A 13,763-nucleotide genomic window follows, 5' to 3' on the forward strand; every position below is an offset into this window, starting at 1 on the left:
CAACAAAAGTACAACATAAACTGTACAATAAAAGTACTACAGGGATTGTAAAAAGTACAACGAGAATTGTACAAACCACAACGGGGCCTGGACTGCCCAGCACTCGTCATGCCGGTTCCATTGTACTTTGTACATCAATTGTTGTACTTCGAATATACAATAAATTCCTGATAAAAAATTTGCCAGTAATTTGTGTACTTTTGTTCTGGTATTTTTTTGCAGTGTAACGTTTAAATGTAAGTGGTGTATCTTGCATTTAACACAACGTCACATTCAAACGAACGGCTCACAAAACTAGAACGAACGTTGCCGACCTGCGTTGACTCTGGCTACACTGTCATTCATTTTGCGATACTTTTACTACAAATTTTTGCGATAAAACCGAGTTTGCGATTCCCACGATTTATCGCATCCTGGAGTGCGATAATTTTGTTATTACACTTTTTTTGCGATAACCACCCCATAATTTTTGCGATAATGGAGCGTTTTGTAGTAACTTTTATCACATTTTTTTCTGCGATAACTTTTTATTGCATTTTCTTGGTAGTCATTATCGCAAAAATGTGATACTTTATTGCAAAATTTAGCTATAAATTTTTTATTGCAGATATTTAGTTATCATTATAGCAAAAAAAATGTGATAAGTTTTTTATTGCAAAATATATACGGTGGTTATCGCAATTTGAATAACAGTGTAATTTTCTGCCAATAGTGTCAGATTCACGCTGCACTATGCCGTATCACCAGCTCAGGCCGTGGGGACCAGTCGAACTAATTATCTCTGGTCTCGTTTAACTCTGCTCGGAATCTCTGAACTGAAATGTGAGCGCGACGCCGGTGATCCGAATGGACGATCGGCGCTCATTTACGACTCACACGCGCGGGTGCCCAACATTCCAGAGTGCCATGACTGATCGATAACTTTCCGCAGACACGACATACATTGTGCACGCCGTCATTCCCGTTCATTCGCAGAAAAGACAGCTTTGCTATTTCGGCCGAGCAATGAACGATGCCGCTGAAGTCAATTGGTGTCCAAAACTTTTTGGTGCGTCATTTTGCTGTCCACACACAGGTTGAAAGAAAGAGTAGGTAGCGGACGGCGTGTAAACTTAACATTATTTTGCTAATTTAACTTCGGAAACGGTTAGGGATAATAGTCCTGAGCATTATTCTCTAGCCCTGAGATATGGGCACCCAAATTGTCAACAATATTAAGTGTGCGCGCCCTGCTTTGGTTGTCATCGGCGAAGGAACATCCTCTCGATGATAGGCTTGTGTGGTGAAAGTTCATTTTAAACAGCTATAAGCCAATGAAAAGGTCAATGAAATTTACGAGGAAAGAGACGCACAGCAAGAAAGTCACTATACTTTAATAAACAGCCCGAAAGCGGAGAATTCCACATTGAAGCAGGCATAATATTTGCGTCAATTATTTGAATCATAACTCAATAAAAGTAATCAAAAAGATTGCAAACAAATGCTCTAGACAACCGTCTGACGACACTGGGCTGCGTGCTCTACAAATCGAAGAGTGTACATGGTATGCTCTAACTGGAGCATGCCTGCAAGCACGCTCTAGCTAGCGCATGCCTGCCAGGCATGCACTAACTAGTGCATACATGCCATGTACACGCTAACTGAAGCATACATCTAGTGCATAAGGGATAGGGAGTTGTCTGCATCAGGAAGCGTGTACATGGCATGTATGCGCTAGTAAGTGCATGCTTGGCAGGCATGCGCTAGTTAGAGCGTGCTTGCAGGCATGCTCCAGTTAGAGCATACCATGTACACTCTTCGATTTGTAGAGTGGCAGCGAGACACGGGGCAGGTGCTCCGCACTAGCCTTGTTTCGGCTCGCACAACACTGTTATTCAAATTGCGATAACCACCGTATATATTTTGCAATAAAAAACTTATCACATTTTTTTGCTATAATGACAACTAAATATCTGCAATAAAAAAATTATAGCTAAATTTTGCAATAAAGTATTGCATTTTTGCCATAATGACTACAAAGAAAATGCAATAAAAAGTTATCGCAGAAAAAAATGTGATAAAAGTTACTACAAAACGCTCTATTATCGCAAAAATTATGGGGTGGATATTGCAAAAAAAGTGCAATAAAAAAATTATCGCACTCCAGGATGCGATAAATCGTGGGAATCGCAAACTCGGTTTTATCGCAAAAATTTGTAGTAAAAGTATCGCAAAATGAATGACAGTGAAGTCACCAACGTACATTTTCCCGCATCCCTTCTTATGCTCAGCGAAATTTTGGCAATCCTGTAATCAGAAATCAGATACCGCGTCAAGAAAAAGGCAGATGAATCTATGAACGATTTTATAATAAACCAAGCTAAGATTTGTAAAGTACACTGCCTCTACTTTGCGCAATCAATAGCCCTGTCGTGACGACCGGCAACAGAATGGTTGCTGGTGGCACTACACCCCTTGTCCGACTGAACGACACGCATGCCCTGCCGCGGCGTTTACGAGGGACTTGGCTTCAGGAAGGGCTGTGACCCAAAAAGGTACACACCAAAAATGGCTGTGGACATTTTTGTTACCAGTAACCGAACGATTTTGCGTCCAAGGCGGAAACGTTTTTATAAGCGTTACCAAATGGCGACAAATTCAAACACAAACCGTAGACAAATTTGTCCACAAATTTTGGAAGGCATTATTGTTTGTTTATAAACTGTGGACTGTGGACAAATATGCCCGTAACGATGTTCACAAGAAAGTCCATAACAAAAGTTTGTAGAAAATGAAACAAATATGTTCATATAACCAATGGACCTATTTTGACCGCAAGGTCTGGAGGCAAAGTGATGTGCCCTACCGGTGGACAAATTTGTGAACAGTTACACATACAAAAGTAGTATGTGATGGGAAAGTATTTTGAGCTGGTATTAAGTTTACAAAGAAAACAATTTGAAATTTACAAATTTATTCTTTAACGAACTAATTAGCTTTTACCTTACATTTTCTGCTTCAAATGTTTTGACCATGCACTGTGGGAAAAAATCACAGTAAATCCTGTAGTGATTAGTACTGCTGTCACTGTAGTTAAGAGTACAGGATTTACTGTACTTTTTTACAGGATCTACTTTACTTTGTACGGAATTTACTGCACCACAGGAGTGGAGTACGGAATATCCTGTAACAGGTATAGTAAATATTGTAGCCAGGCACAGTAAATCCTGTGTTCTGAACCACAGTAAATCCCGGCAAAAAATTAACGGGATTTACTGTGGTTTTTGGCACAGTGTGCCCCCCTTTTCGGCTTTAATCATACCAATATTTCACTGGTAAAACGAAAGCGTAATTACATGCTTGAGCCGACCATAGAGTTGCGCTTGAGGGCGTTTCGGTGTAAATTAAGCCTCGACACGAAATTCCCCCATGCACTTGGATAGGGGAATCCAATCTGGGCAGGCGAGCCTGTTTTGCTTGATTTCAAGCGTAAGGCCATGCTTGAAATCAATAGAGGAGCGTGATGATTTGCACTTCAACAGCCCCCTCACTCCTCCTTTTACTTTCTACTTGCTAGCTTTGCTTTCGCCGTTTCTCGATGTACTCACAGCCAAGTGTGTGGTCATCTGACATAACGTATGTTCATAAGGAATCCCATAGTGGATACTCTGTTATGTCCGATAGCTACAGAAGTGTCACCGGACCGGCTGGAGGAAGATTGACTGGCTATGGACATCCAGAGTGCCACTCGGTGCCACCATTGTTGTAGGTCTGTGGACGCGTCTCTAGAGGGACGGTTACACGCAAGTAGTGGGTACTCGCAATCTCATGGACAGTGCACACCAAATAGCTATGGACGTTTTTGTTACCAGTCACCGAACGGTTTTGTGTCCATGGCGGAAACGTTTTTAAACGTTACCAAATGGCGACAAATTCCAACACAAACTATAGACAAGGACAAATTTGTACACGCATATTGGGAAGCATTGTTGTCTATAAACTGAGCGCTAAATTGTTCAGAAATGTTCGCAACAAAGTTCATGAGAGAGTCTATAGCAGTAGCACGTAGAAATTTTTTTCCCAAGATCTGGAGGCGACGTGAAGTGCCCTGCAGATGGAAAAATTTGTTAACAGATATACATTATGTTGTATAAAAGCCATGGACAATTATGTGTACATTTGGTAACGCTCAAAAACGTTTCCACTGTATTAGCAATATTGTCCCTGGAGTTTGTCCATAGGAATTTTTGCGTCCAACTACGAACAAAATAGTGCATAAGCATTCACAATAATTGTTCTGAGCCTGTTGGACATTTGAATTGTTCCTGATTCTGTGAACAAATAAAGGTCCATAGATATTGAGTGTGTGGGGGCACACGCAACGCCACACCCCGCCCGGCGGCCTATCGACCTTCCGACTTGTTTCAGCTGTGGTGGCTGCTGGCAGGACGGCGCAGCCGAGCCACCGCTCGCTCTCGCGGAGAGGAAACGAGACCCATGTTTGGTCGGTCGAGGTAACGTCGTGAATCCTGCCCGTGAGAAAACAGACTTTGCTGTGGTATTACCACAGGGGTCTGCTTTGTTTCATAGGCTCAATCAAGATGAAATAAGTTTGGAATTCCACATGCACTTGGGATGAATTTTGATAAATTGCAGCCAAATGTCTGTTAATTTTGGTACAAACTTTACTGATTTTTGAGATTCTCTTCAAATTTCCAATGAATTTCATGAATTTAGAAGAAATTCGACTAATGAATCTTCTAAAGTTGTTGCCTTAGTTGTGGAGTCGACCAGATGTTTGTTGTCGTCCTACACGTGCCCGGTCGTCGCAATCGGCTTCGAAGTTGAAGGTATCGAATTCAGTATGTCGAACAGAGTGGTTTACCACATAAAAGTTTTTTCGTGTGTATGACCCTTTTTTGACCGTTCTCGTTAATCCATTGATGGTTGCAACGCCAATCTGAAACGATGAAGGCACCGCGGATGGACAAGACTTGTTACAAGGACACCCGCATTTTCTGTTGCTTGTAATGTTCCTAGCTGTTTCTTGAGGACTGGCCATGATGAAGGTCCATGCGGCCCCCAGCGGTTCAAGTTGGACAGGAGTCATGCAGTTCGCCCATGGTTGGCCAATGGACACGGCCTGTCTCAGAACAGCCCGACTGCTGGGCCTGGCTCCCTACGTGCAGACTGGAAGCAAACTCACACAACCTGGTTGGCTCCGCTGGTGAGTGAATGGAATCTCCTTGAGCGGGAGCCTTCGCGTCGACATGTGTTGAAACCTTGAATGGAGTCCAAATGTAATTGACTATGTGGTTGGGGTTTGCTTAGGGTAAGGTGCCCAGTGATGGCCACTTTTAGCGCGCGGCTGCGCTTTTCATCCGTGTACGAAGTCTCTCAATCGTCGTATCGTTTGAAACATTTTCAGGGGCATACAAGAAGGATAGAGTAAAGGTTCTCCAGTTTGAAAAGGAGCAAAATTTAATTTTATCTTTGTGAAATAAGTGGCCAAAGTATCAGACCAGTTTGCCCAGTGATGGCCACCCTTCGCTTACTGATGGCCTGTGCCCTGCTTCGGTGATGGCTACTTTAGGTTTTGAGAGAGGACTAGCTCTATGCTTCCGTTTCTGACAGAAATAAGTGAGAAATAAAGTAAAAATTCAAGATCTGTGAAAGAAACGCTGTGATTACTGGTTTGATCTCACCTTCACAAAATGAACACAACATGTCAACGCAGCATTCAGTGCGCTGAGCCACTGCGGCCACCCAGTACGGTAACGAGACAAAATTTTTGCGGTGTTGTGTTGCTAATAGGTGAGGTACAAAACCCCAAAAGCTCAATTGTTTAACTTCTCTCGCCTGGATGTGAAGTCAGCGCAAAGTCTTAAGTGGCCATCACTGGTACCATGGCCATCACTGGGCACCTTACCCTAACTAGAGTTTTCGAAATGAATTTCTCACCGCTGTGGTAAACCTGAAATTTTTGACCCCCTTTCAGGTACAGCATTGGGGTGACAATCATTCCAAGCCTCGGCGCTGTCTTGTTTTTGTTGATTAACGGAGTTGTAATGATTCATAGACCTTCGAGAGAGTATCTCTCAATGACTGTTGTAATGATTCATAGTCCTTCGAGAGAGTATCTCTCAATGGCTGAAGTACTTGTAACCCTCGGTTACGGCTTCATGGCCGGGGGCGTGATCCTCAGTCGGTATTTCATCATTCGGCGTCAGTACCCGCACTTGCAGCGGGTCCTTCTGCATCCGGTGGTTCTCGGCGAGGCGAAGAGGACGCCGTCAAAGGGGGCTCTGCTCGTACTCTACCCGGACCTGGCGAGAACTATTGCCTTCATTGTTTTGGTACCGATTGTCTGCGCCGCGGGGCTGCTGGATGCTTGGTACGGTGTGTTCGCGGTCCTGATGGGTGTTGAAGTAAGTACACTAAAAAACCCAAGTGCGTTCTCAGTACTCCTGTACACACTTATATAAGTGCTTTATGTGTGTACTCAGTCCACACTTAAGGGGGAAATAAAGTGCAAAATTTGAAATTTTTCATGATTTTTTAAGCCTGACATATTGGTCACCCTGACATGAAAATGGACATCACTATTGGATTCTCCATGCCTTTTTACCATTTCACCATCTTTGGTTGCGGGTCTGGTGGCACTTTTTCATATTTGGTCGATTATTTGGGTTTTAATCCTTACGCGCAAGATTTCAAAACCAAAGTTGTCCTTAAAAACTGACGAAGTTGCCACATGTTTATGGTCAAAATGAAGAAGACAAAAACATGTTTTCTTTCGGTTTTAATCTTGAAAACTAGAATAATGACTTTTATGCCGCTTTTGGACATTCATTGACCTGTAACTAGATAATGTTTTGAAAACAAAAAAACACTCTCCCTTGTCTTTTAGCTATATGAACACTGATCATTTTAAGCTGTCGCACAACATTCTACCTCTTATGGTCTCCAAGATATCCTGCGCGCAAGGTAAGGGAAGGTGGGGCACAATGGGACACGGGGCACAATGGGACACTTTCAAATTTGCCGCCTTCCGGTTGTCGTGGGATCGCCCAATCACGAGGCGAGATAGCCCAGAAGTAGTAGACACGTTGACACAAGGAGGTGACCCCGATCGACCTTCTCCCGCCAGGGCAGGCCCGCACCAGCACTCGATTTATTATTTCCTATAGCTCCGAAGAAAATTGAGGTAGGTGAGTTTTTGAAACAGGGGCCTTTTCCCTTGACCCTTCGCTCGTTAGTGGCTCGTGTCCCCCCGCTGTCGGATGAGTGGTCATGTTGCTAGACCGCGGGTGGTCGTATGTGTCGTTCGGTACACAATGGGACAGCCCCGGGTTGGGGCACAATGGGACAGCCCACTTACTGTTTAATTATGCCCCAACCCCTTCGTAAACAAAACTATTTAAAAAATAATCGAGTACTTAACTATTGATGTGTCTCCGAGTTGCTTTTTTACTCAAAAGCAAAATATGAAAGTGAAGTCAGTTTTATTTGGTTTTAGTTTGAGGTCTTCTCACATGTTGACAGCACATATTGGGTATGATGCGTTTTCCGTATATTGCTACTCAAAATACTTCTACAAGTTGTCTTAAGAGTCAATAAACATTGGACTTTGCATCTGTCGGCGTTTAGAGCTCTTAAAACCTTATTTTTCAATAAAAAAAACGCAGTGTCCCATCCTACCCCGGGGGGTGTCCCATTGCGCCCCAGACCGGGGCACAATGGGACAAGACCCAATTTTTTGGGAAAATGGATAAATGTACCTGATGACTTTAAAAAAATAATAGTACACACCCCACCACTTCAAAGATAACATAATTACTATCGTTGAGGACGGGTTTTGGGGGATTCTAAGTCAAATATTCAGTCTCCTACGTCAATTTAAAGAAAAGTGTCCCATTGTGCCCCACCTTCCCTTAAAAACAAGTAACTGAGAAAAACCGGTTCAAGTTTCAGGGCCTACCCTATAACCTCACAGAGATTGTACGAATTAAATGGTCCCAATGCCGATTTGCCGGTGCTGTGGGTCGAAATATGGTCAGGTTTGGTTTGGCCCAAAGAGTCGTAAAAAAAAACAAAATCCCAAAGTCGATTTTTTTTTCACTTAACCCTTCCTTCCCCTTTTTAGGTTTCAGTGTAGCAAAATATCTTCGGTGGGCGTGTGCGGCTCGTATGTTTTATTTGAAGGGCTTCAATTCACCCTCAGAATCTTATGATGACATAGCGTAACGTACGAAGAAATGAAAACATACGTAATATGACAAATTTTATCGTACCTTACGCTGCATCATGCGTAATCCGAAGAAATCAGACGTACTTATGAAGAACACATGCGTTGTACGATGAAATCATGCATACCTTATGTAGACATTAGTGCATATCACGTACGTGCAAATTTATGCATACCCTACGATGACAAATCATCGTACGAATAAAAAACGTTCGTAAGAAAATGAGCGATATCCAGAATGAACTGCTTTTCACGGTGGTTTTCTCAGGAACTGATGGAAGATCGCTATTAACTATAAGCCACCTTGGGCCTGGGAAAATCAAAGACTGTCTTTGCCATTTTAAGCCCATTTGCGAATCGTGTGCTGCAAGGGCGAAAAGCTCTAAGACACACTCAACAAAATTACAGGCGTTTTCTATATTAATCCTTTTTCATCAACTTTGGCAGAAGGTTATGGAATCGGCAGAACTGTCGCTGTTTCTGTTCCTTCTGGATACGGGACCGCGTCACTTGAGCGGGGTTTTCACTTGAGCGGGGGCTTCATCTGAGCGGGTTTTCGTTTGAGCGGGGGCTTCGTTTGAGCGGGTTTTCGTTTGAGGGGGGGCTTCGTTTGAGCGGGGGCGGCAGTTGAGCGGGGGCTTCGTCTTAGCGGGGCCTTCAGTTGAGCGGGGCCTGACTAAAAACGAAACCCTTCACTTGAGCGGGGCCTTCATTTGAGCGGGGGGCCTTCGACTGAGGGGGGGGACCTTCGTTTGAGCGGGGCCTTCACTTGAGCGGGGCCTTCGCTTGAGGGGGGGCCTTCGTTTTAGCGAGGCCTTCACTTGAGCGGGGCCTTCTTTTGAGGGGGGCCCTTTCGTTTGAGCGGGGCCCTTCGTTTGAGCGGGGCCCTTCTTTTGGGAGGGGGCCTTCGTTTGAGGGGGGCCCTCTGTTTAAACGATCCCGCGCAGCCAGCGCTACGCCAGCGCTCCCTGTGTGCTCGGGCTAGCCTCGCTGTATGCACGTCCCTTGCCCGTATGACAAATTGTTCTGCTCGCGGCGAAATGCAAACGGAACCGGTAGAATAGTCCATCAAATAATTTGCAACCGTATGCCATGCAGCGAAATCGATAGAAGTAGCTGATACCAATAACATAGAGAAATCTCGAATTTTTCTGTTTAGCTGGTTTTTAATAAGTGAACTGACGTTCAAAGTCCGCCATTTTGACTTTTTTTTAACGCTCTGGTGACCATACAGGACGACGAAGGAACTTCCAGTTTGGGGCGTTTGACTCGAAATTAAGGGGGCAGTCTCGTCCCTGTACCCTTTTTTAGGGGGGGCTCACCCCCTCCTTTGATGGCGGTGATTTCTTTAATATACCTCTTAGAGACAAACGGTAAGAACAAAATGGAAGAACGTAGTTTTTACAACATTTTCCAAACTAAATATTTTGTTTTGTCTTTAGTTGTAAGGGAGTTATAGGTAGTGCAAAACAAAGATGCTGCTGATCTCGAAATACAAATACAAGACGGCAAAACATACAAAATTTCACTGCACGACATTTTTCTCCGGAAGTTTTTAACTTTTTGGCAATTGGTTAGCAGTTGGTTTTGAAGATAAAAAAAATGGTCTTCACCTTGGTCTACAATCATCCCTGTAGCCCAAGGAAAACGTTTTTTATAAACGTGTCCAAACATATCTACAAACTTCGGTATGGTTTTTAAAAATGGTTCTCCTAGGGTTTAGGGATGATTGTGAGCGAAAGTAAAGACCATTGTTTTAGCTTCAAAATGCCGCAAACCGATTGCCAAAGAGTTAAGAACTTTCCCGGGGAAAAACGTCGCGCAGTGAAATTTTGTATGTTTTGCCGGCTTTTTTTGCACTACCTATAAAATCCCTTTCAACTAAAAACAAAACAAAATATTTATTTTTGAAAATTTTTTAAAAATTACGTTCTTTCCCCTTTTTTTTTACTCTTTGTCTCTAGTCTCTAAGAAGTATATTTTAAGGCCAGGGGCAGGTGAAAAAATGATCTCAGAAAAATGCTGGTCCAAAACTTCTTATTTTCAGTCAAAATCTTACTCTTGATGATACACTATTTCACCCAAAATCCCATCCCACAATATCAAGCGGTTCCGAGATACAGGCTTTTTTATAATTTTTTTAAATGTTTGTTAAAAAATTCCTGTGCGTTTCCCTTTTGGGTTATTGACCTGACCGACATATTTTTTTGTTCGTCTAAGTCCAAAGAAAAAAACGCAAGTGACAGATTTTAGTTTCCGGCACTGATAGCAAAATACCAACTTTTCAATTTTAAATTTTTTCAAAAACCAAAGTTTTTCCCTTTTTTTTGTAAAAACCAATATCCAAAACCATTTTTGGGTGGAATATACAAAAACTGTCACTTGCTTTTCCTCGCAATAACCTACTGAGTCAGTGGAAAAAATATCATTGACACACTTCAAACTGTATGCGCACAGGACCATTCAAATGTTAAAAAAATGTCTTCGGAGAAAAGGGCGTTTAAAGTTTGGTGACAGATTTTAAGGATTTTCAGCCAAAAAAATCTCCTTGCGCATACTATTTTGTCGAAAAAGGTTGACCTGGAATTTTTCACTTCTTCGATTCATTTTTAAAAGATCCCAGCATGCACAACTGAAAAGTCCTTTACATTATCATTGGAAAGCTTCTAAAGCATGCATTTCATTTAAAATTTGATCAACAATGTACAAAATAGACAAGTTTTAGTGATTCTTAGATAAAAAAAAAGCATGTGTTTACTAATATAAGGGAAAATTTTTGAACTAGGCATGCTGGAATCTTTTTAAAATGAATCGAAGAAGTGCAAAATGTGAAGATAAGCCTTTTACAAATAGTATGCGCAAGAGGTTTGTTCAAGATACGGCTAAATAAACCCAAAAACAGCCCAAAAAAAACCAATTCGATGGGTTCAAGACCTAGCAATGCCTTCAAAAATCAAATCTTAGTCTCTTTGAAGTATGATTTCATACCCCAACCCAAATTATGACATGGGGTTCATTTTGAAAATGGCAAGATTTTCGCTAAAACCCCCCCCCCCCCCCTCCCCCCTTGATGGCAAAACGGACAATTTTACTAAAGTGTCGTAAATGCAGGGGGTGTGCGAAAAGATGTATTTTAAGCACTTCCAGGTCCCGGATAGTCGAAGTCCCGACAGATCCTGAAAGAGGAAGGCCCAAAGGACCATTTTCCCCCAGAATCATTTCATTTAATTTCACCAAACTTCTTCTTTTTTTCACCTGTCCCGGGCCTTAACAGCACTTATGTGTTAATTTGTAGCAACACGACCTGTTTTTTACAAGCATGTTGTACCCCGCGGGGGCTTTTTTTCTGAGAGTTCGATTGTAAAAAAACCAAACTTCTTTGGAGCCCTTGACGAAGTCTTCCCAACATTTGTGTTGATTTCGTCGCGCTGTATTAAAAAAGACCCTTGTAACCTGACAACAATATATTTTTTAAAGATTGCAAAAGGCTGTTACTAAACTTGAAACCTGTTCAAAAACAACACAACTGTTTTGAATTACGATTACATTATTGTTACTTGACAAGGAAGTTGTTATGAAACGAAACTGCTGTTTCTGGATGGGTTTCCCGTTCACATACAAAACAATACGGTTGTTATTTAACAGCATTACTGTAGGTGATTGTGTTGTAATACTACAGGGATTTTTATTATTAACAGTGTGCATGCCTGTGGCCACGAAACAGATGGGGCGTTTCAGGACCCACCGTGAATTCCCAGAAGATCCTGCTTTTAAAAAAGCAGTCGTGAGCACTGGCTTGCAGGTAGCAAAGCCGACATGCAGTGCGCGAAGAAAGCTGACGCCAAAGACACAAACGTGGATTAAATCAGTAAGTATTTTTTCTACTTTTTTGTACGTTATATTTGCGTTAAAAGTTAGTATAAACAGGACTTGTGAGGAAGTGAGGGGTACTTAGCTTTCAAAACATTTTAAATTCAAACCAGTTTGAGGTTTTGAGGTTTGTTTTTAAGTCACAAGGCGGGTGAACCACAAACGTACCGTGCAGAACAAGCGCTAATTTTTTATACCCTATGAAATTCACAGTCTCACCTTCGGAGGAGCAGAACCGTACATCATCTCCCAGGCCTTTGCCCCCCCCTGATTCAATATGGTTTATTTTTTGATTTTGATACAGTGCATACTTTTCTGACAAGGATAGACTGAAAGACATCAGCAAATCTAATGATTTACTTTCTACATTGTACTCTGACGACAAGTCTAAATTTGGCATGAACGAGAGAGGCAGGTACAAAAAAGTGGTCAGCCCTCTGTTATCTAGGTCTGAAGTTCTGCTTTTTGACAAATTTTACGAGCTCAAACACTTGTGTATGCGGGCACTCCCAAATTCCAAAAAAAAATCTTCCTTGTAAATGTAAGTGGAAAACCAATCGACACCTTCTTGGTCGATGTACAAGCCTGGGGCTCAGACAAAGGCCTGACCTCCTTTCATGCCTGCCTTGAGCGCCGCACGTTATAGTCTGTAGGTTCACCGGAGTGTTTACCCCCTCGTTGCAATGACTGGTTTCCAGGCAGTCTTGGGACGTTTAGACGCTGTTAAGGTCAGTCTGTGGGGATCAGAACCTGCGGACTCATCGCTAAAATCCGACTGCTGCTCGACCAACTCCTCCACACTAAAGGTGAGTCAGTCACACGCTTGAAACCTTACGAATTATTTTGAGTATACCTGGTTAAAGACAAAGGCACTATTAAAGAACACAAGACCAAGCATAATGGTATAATATTCAAGCAAATCCATTCGGCCATATGAGCCAAAAAACACTTTAAACACGGCAGAAAAATACAACTTTTTTGGTGCTTGCAGCTTTTTGACAAGTTTCATATCGTTTCCTATGTTGGGCACATGACGAAAGTACCCCATTCTAACCCCCCACCACTGTGGCAAAAAGGGACGGAAAATCCTGTTAATTTTTTTGCCAGGATTCTCCGTACCCCTCTTATCAATATTCTCCGTAGGCTCTTACAGTATTCTCCGTAGGGCCGCACAGTATTCTCTGTAAATCCGTACAGTCTTCTCCGTAGGACCTCGAAGACTGTATAGTCCTACGGAGATCCAGGGGTCGGAAACGGCCTAGGGAGCGCGTGAGCCCATGCGCCCCACCGCTGCCGACGCGCCGCGCGCGGCGGACCGCTCTGCACGGCGGTACTAAAATCGACAGAACTTTGTCAAAACTTCATCAAATTGATCAAACTAGGTCATTTTTTTGGGTTCCACACAAAAATTTTCCCATCGATTTCTAACAATGGTTTAGCGTTTCAAGTGTTTAAAACACGTTATTTTTTTTTATTTAAATCAATTTTACCGGCAACCGACAGCCGACTTGATATTTCTCATTCGCTTAAAAAGTGATTTCTGTTTGTTTTAGGTCCATACATGCAGCGAGCCGATTGTTGGCCATAGTTTACTCTGTGGCGTGGTGTGTTTGGAATGTTGATACGACCTCTGGGGCGACCACAGTGATCCAAAACGTAACTTGGA

This window comes from Thrips palmi, unplaced genomic scaffold (assembly GCF_012932325.1).
Source record: "Thrips palmi isolate BJ-2018 unplaced genomic scaffold, TpBJ-2018v1 HiC_scaffold_12, whole genome shotgun sequence".
Lineage (NCBI taxonomy): Eukaryota > Metazoa > Arthropoda > Insecta > Thysanoptera > Thripidae > Thrips > Thrips palmi.